Raw genomic sequence first — 9,253 nt, forward strand, 5'->3', positions numbered from 1 at the left:
TGGTTATTTTTAGAAAATTGAGGTACTGTATACATCTGTGAACTGCTGCATCAACACAAAGCACTTTGTGCCAGGCTGCTCTAATATTGCAGCATTCAGAAGGAACAGAAGGAAAAGGTCAAAGCAGGTGATGGTCTCAGAGAGCCCTCCATCTGGTGTTAAGTGTGAGTGAAGGGTGCAAGGGGTGATAGCCAAGATGGCATTGATGCAGAGCCCAGGAGCACAGTTTTTTTTGTTTGTTTTTGTTTTTTTTTTTTTGACCTCCATTTCTATTGACTGAAGAGACAGCTTAGAACAGCCTGGGAGGTTTTCCAAAATGGTTTTAGTGATTGAAACAATAATAGCTTCAACTTTTCTTTGCTTGCACTGTCTACTTCAGCTTCCCAATGCTAAACTGTCATGCTCAGTTTGAACACAAGAGAAGGTATGGGAAGAAGTACTTGAAAATGAGTCAAACTGGAATGAATCAGTTCAGCATTTAACAAGGTCACCTGCTATCTAAAGCTCATTATTATTTGAGAAAGAAATCAGAGTTGCAAACGATACAAAAACATCTGGAGCAAAGTAGCTTGACATCCAAGGAATTGCCTCTTGCAATGTCCCTCATTGCCTCTTGCAGTGAGGGACAGCAGCCCCCCTACAACTGCAGAAATAGAGTGCCATAAAACATACAGGCTGAAGTGCGTATGGGTTTAATTCTTGTCTCACAGAATATTTTTCCCATGTTCTCAGAGACTGTTATTTAAAACTCCACAGGACCCAAAAGGTCATTTCTATCCCTGTGACTCTTCAAGGCTGAGGTTGGGAGGCCTGTAATTCCTTTCACCTGCACACCACCACCAAGTTATCACAAAGTACCTGAAGTGAAGTTATCACCCCACAGAGCCCAATTGGATCTCATCTATACTCTGAGGCATGAAGCTTTTCCTACTCTCAGGTAAAGTCAGCTTTTCCATTTGTCATGGAACATGATGACTGCTAATGCAGCCAACTTAACAACCCCTACATTAAACAACTACATAAACAACTCCTGTTTTACTCTTCAATTTACAAGGGTTATCCTTTTCTTTCCAAAAGGGTTGTCAAAATAGTCCAGCAGTCCTACTCAGTTTGCATAATTAAGCTTTTTGTTTCCTTGTTTCACTCATTATGCTTGATTCCTCTTCTTCAAATATTGGTATGTTTAAAACATCAGGTTTTTCTGTTCCCTGATTATATAAGTGGTATCTTTATATTTTCATGAGTGTGCATTAGTCTTCTGAAGATATATATTGTTCTGCTAAATATTTTGATTTGTTTGTGTTGTGGCCAGATCCCAAGAACAGATTCTGCTATTGTTAGGCGTGAGCTTCAGCTACAACCTGAATCCAATGAAAGGCTCTATAACACTACAAAAATGTAATGCAAAGTGATTTTCCTTCCACAGAGGAAAAAGGTAAGTCATTCCTAAACTCCTACCATTGCTAAATTATCTGATATTGGCAGTGGTTCAGAAACAATCTACAAACGAAATTACAATCACTATGCCTTCAGTTTCCACAGGTCTGGCCAGAAAAGATTTCTCTCCCAGACCATATCCCATTTCATCTTGTTTCCTTTGTCTTCAACCTTTCTCTCTCTTTGTACTTAATTTCTCACACTTGTTTCTGAATCATTTTCTTATCCTCTGCTTTAGTTTCTGATTCCAATTATCCATCCATCTGTTAATAAGAAAAGATGTGAGAAAATTCTAAGTGAATTTGATTTGGCACAAGTTTTTGGATTTATTTTTCTCTTCTAAATATGTTGAATTCCCAACTACAAATACTAAAACGTGAGTGAATAAATTTGGGCTCCTGTAGTCTAGATTTTGATGTGATTCATTTTGATAAATGTGATTGTTGAATGATTTTGAATATCTGCAGCTAATTCTGAAGTGTTAGGTGTTCTGTTTAGACATTTACCTATGAAATATTTTTAACTGCAGAATTTCAACATTTATGATAGCTACAATTTTTTGAGGTGACCCACTATCTTGTCTAGAACTAAATGTTTCATACCAGTAAAGATTTAAATGCTGCATTCATAGAATCATAGAATCTTAGAATATCCTGAGTTGGAAGGGACCCTTAAGGATCATCAAGTCCAACTCTTGACACCACACAGGTCTACCCAAAAGTTCAGACCATGTGACTAAGTGCACAGTCCAATCTCTTCTTAAATTCAGTCAGGCTCGGTGCAGTGATCACTTCCCTGGGGAGCCTGTTCCAGTGTGCAACCACCCTCTCTGTGAAGAACCCCCTCCTGATGTCAAGCCTAAACTTCCCCTGCCTCAGCTTAACCCCGTTCCCGCGGGTCCTGTCGCTGGTGTTAATGGAGAATTCCAGCCTTAGGAAGTCTTTTATTCCACCCTTTGAGTGGGTCATAGGAGCAAAAAAGACCAACAGTACATATTCAGTGATTGATATTCTGATCTGATCTTTCAGTTATTCTGATGTAATAAGAAACTTTAAAAACGAATCCATTGATTTTTATTGAATACTAAAACTAGAGGTTAAAATGAGACCATAACTTCAGTGAAGAATCAGGTACTGTTTGAACAAACCTCTGTAAAGATCTGAGTCAGATTACTGTAAAAAAAAAAATAAGGCTACTGCAGTCTCCAAGGGTGTTAGGCCCATGCAGGCCTGGTCATGGTATGGAAGAGAAGGCAAAGGTCTCCTTATCTAAGGCCATTACCAGTTGAGAAAGCTGATCCATATCAGGGTGAAGAGAAAGGTGACCAGACTCAAAACATACTTGTGAGTTTGTCTCTTTTCCATACACATTTAGCTCCCTCTTTCTTTTATTGTTTATTTGTTTTGTTTAGGAATTCAGGAAGTAGAGAAGACCCAATGAACATGGCATGAACATCTATTAGAGGCCTGAGGCATTTGCACAGATGGACACCATGGGTTGCTAACAGAGAAATATGGGTGGAGAACTACTACTGCCCTGTTCTGCTCCAGCATTGATCCTAACCCACATCGATCAATGGTACTTTCACCTTTACAACTTCAGCTTGAGAGCATTTGGTTTGCAGTGTCAGTTACGTGGCTGTCTCTCTCCGTCCCTAGAAAGAGAGTATTTAACTGGGAAAACTGGAGTTCTAATAATTCAATAGAAAGGTTACAATAAATATTCAATTACTTTTTTTTTTTTTTTTAATTTAGTTTTCTTAAGGACTTCGGTATAGTTATACATGTGCAGCCATAGCCTGAATAGTAACTTGAATAATGTTACATTTCTCATAACATGTTTAATTACAGCATTTCTTAGCCAAGTTAATGACATAAAAGTTCAAAAAAGAGCAGCAAGACCCTAATTAATAATAATCCTCTTTCTAAAGAATATACAGAAATTTGGGAAATTAGTATGAAGAGAGCTATTGGTCTTTCTAATCCATCCTTTTTCTTTGGACTGCTATTCATTAGCCATGCCCCAATGTGCTCTCTGCTCACTGCTGTTCTACTCCATGCTATTTGAATCTTCATCTTTTGTTAGACTTTTCAATATCCTAATTATGTTTTTAAGTGAAAAATCTCTCACTAAACCCCAGCATAAACCTCCTTCTCATTTCTAATTTCAAGTCACAGTGGAAACAAGACAATGACCATGACAAAGTCAGACTTCTTTGTATTACATTTGTTACATTTAAGTTGTCCTGTCAGCAACATTTTTCAGACCAAGGACATTCAAACTCTGAAAGACAAGCAATGGCTATAATATAGCCAAAGGCAAAAACAGCAAGGAATTTTCAGTAAGGAACTTTAGGGAAGCTTTTATATGAAGCTTTAGCTTGACATTAATTATTTAATTATTAAAGACTTACTTTTTTAGACCAAGTAGAGGAATATGGTCAAGAAAAACATGTCCAGTATCAATTGCTGTGTGGGTTTTATTGTGCCATATGTAAATAAAGTCTTGGCTCCTAGATCCAATCTCTCTCTGAACTAGGGGTCAGATGAGAGTGGGGAAAACGTGGGCAAATTGCCTTTTTTTTCCCCATTAAAAGTGATGAAGAACTTCTTTATACAATTTAAATGACATGTCTGTGGTGGCATGTGGCAGATTGTCTCCCCACAATGCATTTTTTTTTTTTTTGCTAAACATCCTGTCAGTTTGCTTCAATGAGTTCTGAATTGTCTTATCTATGCCCCTAGGGAAAAAAGTCAGTTGTCTTTATAAACCCATGTTTTAGGATGTTTTGAAAGTCTGGTCTAGTCTATGAGGAAGAGACACTCTGTGGCACATTCCTTAATCATGGCCCCAGTGGTGACTGCATTCAGAGGAGAGCACATGTTGGAAAGTAACAGCAAACCCTTCTGGGCTCAGCAACTGTGAAAAATAGGCCATAGGAAGAAGACTAAAGTCTGCTCGGCTCTTCTGAAATGGATTTGTATCATGCAGCCCAAAACCTTCAGACCATGGAAGTGCACTTCGTGCCCCCTTGGGTGGTCATAATCGAAGCATAGCATTTAAAAGTGTTAATCAGCTGCAACAGAAGCATTAAACAACAACAACAAAACAAACAAAAAAGCAACAGCTAACAAAACAAACAAACAAACAAAACAAAAAAAACACACCATCTCTTATGTGTGTGACATTAGATGCAAAGTCTACACAAGGTGTTCCACAAGTAGGTGAAAGCTTCCAGAATTTCACAATGAAGTATGGAGTTTGTAAATTAAATTCCAAAATGCCATGAGATGCCAATTTAATCGGTTACCTCAGAACCAACATGAAATGCTAAAACCAGTTCAGTTGTTTATCGGTACTCAGTATTTTGAGGGCTTCAACCCACTTGATTCTCAGGATTTAGTGCAGGGGTCTGGCTGACATGGTCCCTACTCTTAATAAAGTACATGTGTTACCATGTGCTGTGAAAACCTCACCATTCTGGATGTTTACATACAACTCTTGTCTATGTAAGTAGTCTGTGTTGGATGTTGTGCATTTACATAGACCGTTGAATAGCATTATGGTTGCTTTGTATTTTTTTTACTTTTATAGTAACCATGGTTTCTGTGACTGCAGATGTAAGCTGGCAGGCACATTCTCCATCTGATATACCTCAATGAAGTCCCATCTCACAAGTTCATGTTAGGACCAACTTTAATAACTAACAGCACAAAAATCTTAAAACATCACATAAAGATAGATGACAAATGCTTGGCTTTCTTCCACAAGCTGGTAAAGGGAAAGATATAGCTTTCTAAGCAGTCTTTCTCAGATATCTCACCATGCTGGACATTTCCCAAGCATTTGATCCCAGCTAAAAACATTTGTTCTTTGCTTTGTTCTGATCCCTATGACATAAACGTATTGTAAACCTCTTACTAAATCCCAAGAGAGAAACTCCTTCTGTTTTCCCAAACCATGATAGGAACCTCTCTTTAAAGACCAGCCAGAAGACAACCACATGGGACTCGAGAAGGTGACCTTTTATGTACTTTGGCAAATACAGCCTCGCAGCATCCTTTCCTGTAGAGGACTAGAAGCTGTTAGGAAAATTAACTATCTTAAATGATATATCTCTGATTTTCTCTGTCTTAACAAGGGTAGACTGATAAAACAGGAGGATGAAGGAATGAAACACATAGGAAGTTTTAACAGTTGCCCAAGTAAATGCTGTGCAGGGCAAGAATTCCAGCAAGACTAAAGTAATTCAGGCTGACTGAAGATAACTCACTTTGATAAACTGCATCCCTAGTAACTTGCATTCTTTTATCTTGTTGTTCTGCTATTAAAAAAGGAGCAATAAGAAATTGGTCAGTAAGGCAATAAAATAAGGTGGAAGATTGGCCATTGTCAAAGGATTATGTACAATACTGCCCATGTCATAATCTACCATCAAGGAAAAGAAAAGGAAAAAAATGTAATGCTAGTCTATAGTTACATAGCAAGATAGTGCTGCTGACTTGTAGCCACTAGAGTTACACTTACAGAACAGATGATGCCTACTATACTTTATGCAAAATGTATTTAGGAGATGGATGCGACTGTAACATTATTATTCATTGTTCATGAATATATATAATATATTCATATATTATGTTGCTTAATGCTTAAAATATGTTCTTAATTTTTCTTATATTTGGAGAAAGAAAATGGTGAAGATTCATATGAAACAGTCCTAAAAAATGCCTAAATTGCTAGGCCCAACATGTCCTCAAGTGTTTGAGCACCACCAGCTCTTTGCCTGAAGTATCTCTTTGCCTTCTTGAAAGTCAGTAAAGAGAAACAAAAAAAGCCAACCCATTATGTTGAGACACAAACAGCTGAACTCAGCAGTCATTCTCAAAAGTGATCTTTACACCTTTCCTTGGCACCAGAAAATATTTCACATGGGCTCAGTTTGTCACTGGTGAAGATGATGAAACCCTGACATGACCCCCAGCCCAAAGTGACCTGGGAAGGTGACAGGAGGCGGCAGCAGACTGCTGCAATTTTCTCACATGGCACAGGTATGGTTATCCCCATCGTGCTGGGTCACAAGAAACAGGCACGCTGCCCCAGCTCGGTTGCTGGGCCATGGCCAAAAGGACATACACAGTCCTGGGCTGCAGCTGAGTGCTGCAGCCAGCCTCCTGTGCCTGAAGCCCACACACCAGATGTAGCTGATGGAAATAAGGGCCAGATGTGTGAGCTGGATGCATAAAATGTGTAAGCTGATGTGTCTGCCAGCATCCCACATCCATTCATCCACACTATGTAAATCCCTCAGTAAACCCATCCAAACCTTGGCAGCCTAAATCTGCTTCCATCAGTGCTGATCCCACCTGAGCCTGGCAGCCCTGACCACGTGGACAAGCCTGTGGGCACCAACAGCGCTGCACGCCTGCATCACCTAACTTGTGTGCAAAGAGGGAAGAGCATAATCCTTCTTCAGCATCAACACACCTCGTGCCATGTCCATACCAAAGAGCTATGCCTGTATACAACACTGGCTGAATTTTTTCTGTATCTGTGCCTGTAGGTAGCTCAGTGCAGTCAAGCAGCAAGATGACCCACACATGGTGCTGGAAAACACAGGGGTCCTGTACATGTCTTCAGGAGAGTGTTGTGTTATGTGTCCTTACAAAAGAACATGAGCGTAACTTCTGCCCTTCTACATCTCTTGCTATCCATCCTAAATTAAAATTGTATTCTAACACAAGTTCTGACTGGTGGCTAAGGAAACAGCAAACTGTACTTTAATTCTACTATCCTATTAATTTGCTATGTGACTCTGACACATTCTCCTCATAAAATACAGAAAAAAATCCTAGTTAGTAAAATCACAGGGACTATATTTTAAGGTTTATAAATTGATTTTAACATATTAAATACTAGTGATTAAGCACATTTTTGTGCCTCTCTTGGAAGTCAGTTTTGTTGCTAACTCAGATGAAGGACTGGTCACTAACAATTTTTTTTTTTTCTGTATTTAGATTATCACCAGACATACAGTAGTGTCTACTCGGACTGTGTATACATTTTAATACACTCTATTTCTTAATTTAATTATTTTAAAATATTAATGTAAAATTAATGATTTGAAATATATTTTAATTTAATTTAATTACTTTAAAATATTAAAATATCTAGGTAAGAAAATGGTTTTACTATGGAAGTCTTCATTATCTCGTCTGCCACTGATCTCTTTTACTATTACATATGCAGCAATAGCTGTACTGCCACATAAAATCACACATATAGAATGAACAATATACTTATTTTTATGTTACTGTATATTATATTCTCTTCATTATAACAAAATGTCTCTTCATCAGATGACTCTCAAGAGAACATGAACTCTGTGTTGAGATCTGAAGGGTTTGCATTATACATTTGCCTGGGGCTTTCATTATTAATAGGCCCTCCTCAAGCACCTCTTAGCTAACTGACATTCATTTGAGACTATTGGATTCCTAAACTTCCTTGACCTTGCAACATTAATTCAAGATTCATGGTCTCAAGTAGAATGGATAAATCAAATAAAATATTTTTATTATGAGGTCTCAAATGTTGCTAAACTGACAGCAAAATAGACACAATAAAATTACGTTGAAAGATGTTTCTGTAGAACAATATTCTTTTATTCCTCTATTTATGATATTTTCATATTATTTCAATTAAAGGGAAACAATCATTTACCCACTTCCAGAATGGTGCTAGCATTTTTAAGTAAAAAAACAAAATAATATATATATATGTATAAAATAGTACTAACATAATTATTAATAATTATATTGTGTTTGTAGCCAAATTTTCAGGGAAAGATCTTTCTAAAATGACTTTCATGAGTATTTGAACAGCCAAACTAGCATCACAGGTTTTTTACAGTAGCATTAGTCTCCACCAGCTATAATATGTCAGTCAGTACAACTGTAATATGAATCTCTGGTAGGGATAGGTATTGGATTTGTTTTATGTCGAGGCTTCCTTCAAATTTTTCTGTAGACTCCCTGATGAATGTTTTTTCTTTTTAACCTGTCTTGAATCTCTCTTGTGTTTCGAGTGACTTTAAGCACTTTGTTCCTTTGTTTCCAGTGCTTTGAGAAACAGAGCTTGAGAGGAGAGGAGCCTCACAAAAAAAAAAAAATCTTGGCCCCTATGCCAACAATACCAAAAGCCCTTTGTTTTTGGGGGTCCCAAACATCATGATCTTCAGCAAGGTACAGCAGGCAGCTGGCAGCTATGGTGTAAATCTGCCCTTTGCTTTTCTTTCCACCACTGAAACTGTTTTTTTTTTTTTTTTTTTTTTTTTTTTTTTACCACAAACCATTCTACTAACCACTTCTTGAACCTTCATAAAATATTTGGATATTTATAGTGCACAATATGTACCATAGTCCTCAGGGTTCACTCCTGGTGCAGCTGAATATCAAAGTATCTAGGGGAAGGCTCATCCCCATGGCTTGATTAGGATTTTTTCCCTCACAGAGTTCTTGCTAGTTCAGGAGAGCAGGAAGTCCTACTCAGAGCCCCAGGAGGATTTCACCAGCAAAGATTCAGTACAGGTGTGGAAAACCAGGACAGATGATTAACATACATGTAGATGTCTTTTTCATGTAGTTAGGAGGAGATTTGAGGAAATAGGTGGAGAGAATTAAGCCCTTAGACAAAGGCAACTATAAGTCTGCATGGACATGCTGTTTCATACGAGATCTTTTTAAAATCTATGTTGGCAGAAGGCACATAAACCCTACATTATGTACCAGTTACATGGCTGATCCTGAAATCCTTGCTG

The 9,253-nt window shown here is 37.9% G+C and overlaps 1 long non-coding RNA gene across 1 annotated transcript; it reads left to right on the forward strand.

The window, feature by feature from the left end:
• The first annotated feature begins 788 nt into the window (after window positions 1-788).
• LOC137851823 (uncharacterized) lies at window positions 789-5,088 on the forward strand. Its single transcript, XR_011093503.1, has 3 exons — window positions 789-937; window positions 1,342-1,435; window positions 2,849-5,088. It is a non-coding gene; the product is annotated as an uncharacterized lncRNA (long non-coding RNA).
• Window positions 5,089-9,253: the final 4,165 nt, after the last annotated feature.

This window comes from Anas acuta, chromosome 2 (assembly GCF_963932015.1).
Source record: "Anas acuta chromosome 2, bAnaAcu1.1, whole genome shotgun sequence".
NCBI lineage: Eukaryota > Metazoa > Chordata > Aves > Anseriformes > Anatidae > Anas > Anas acuta.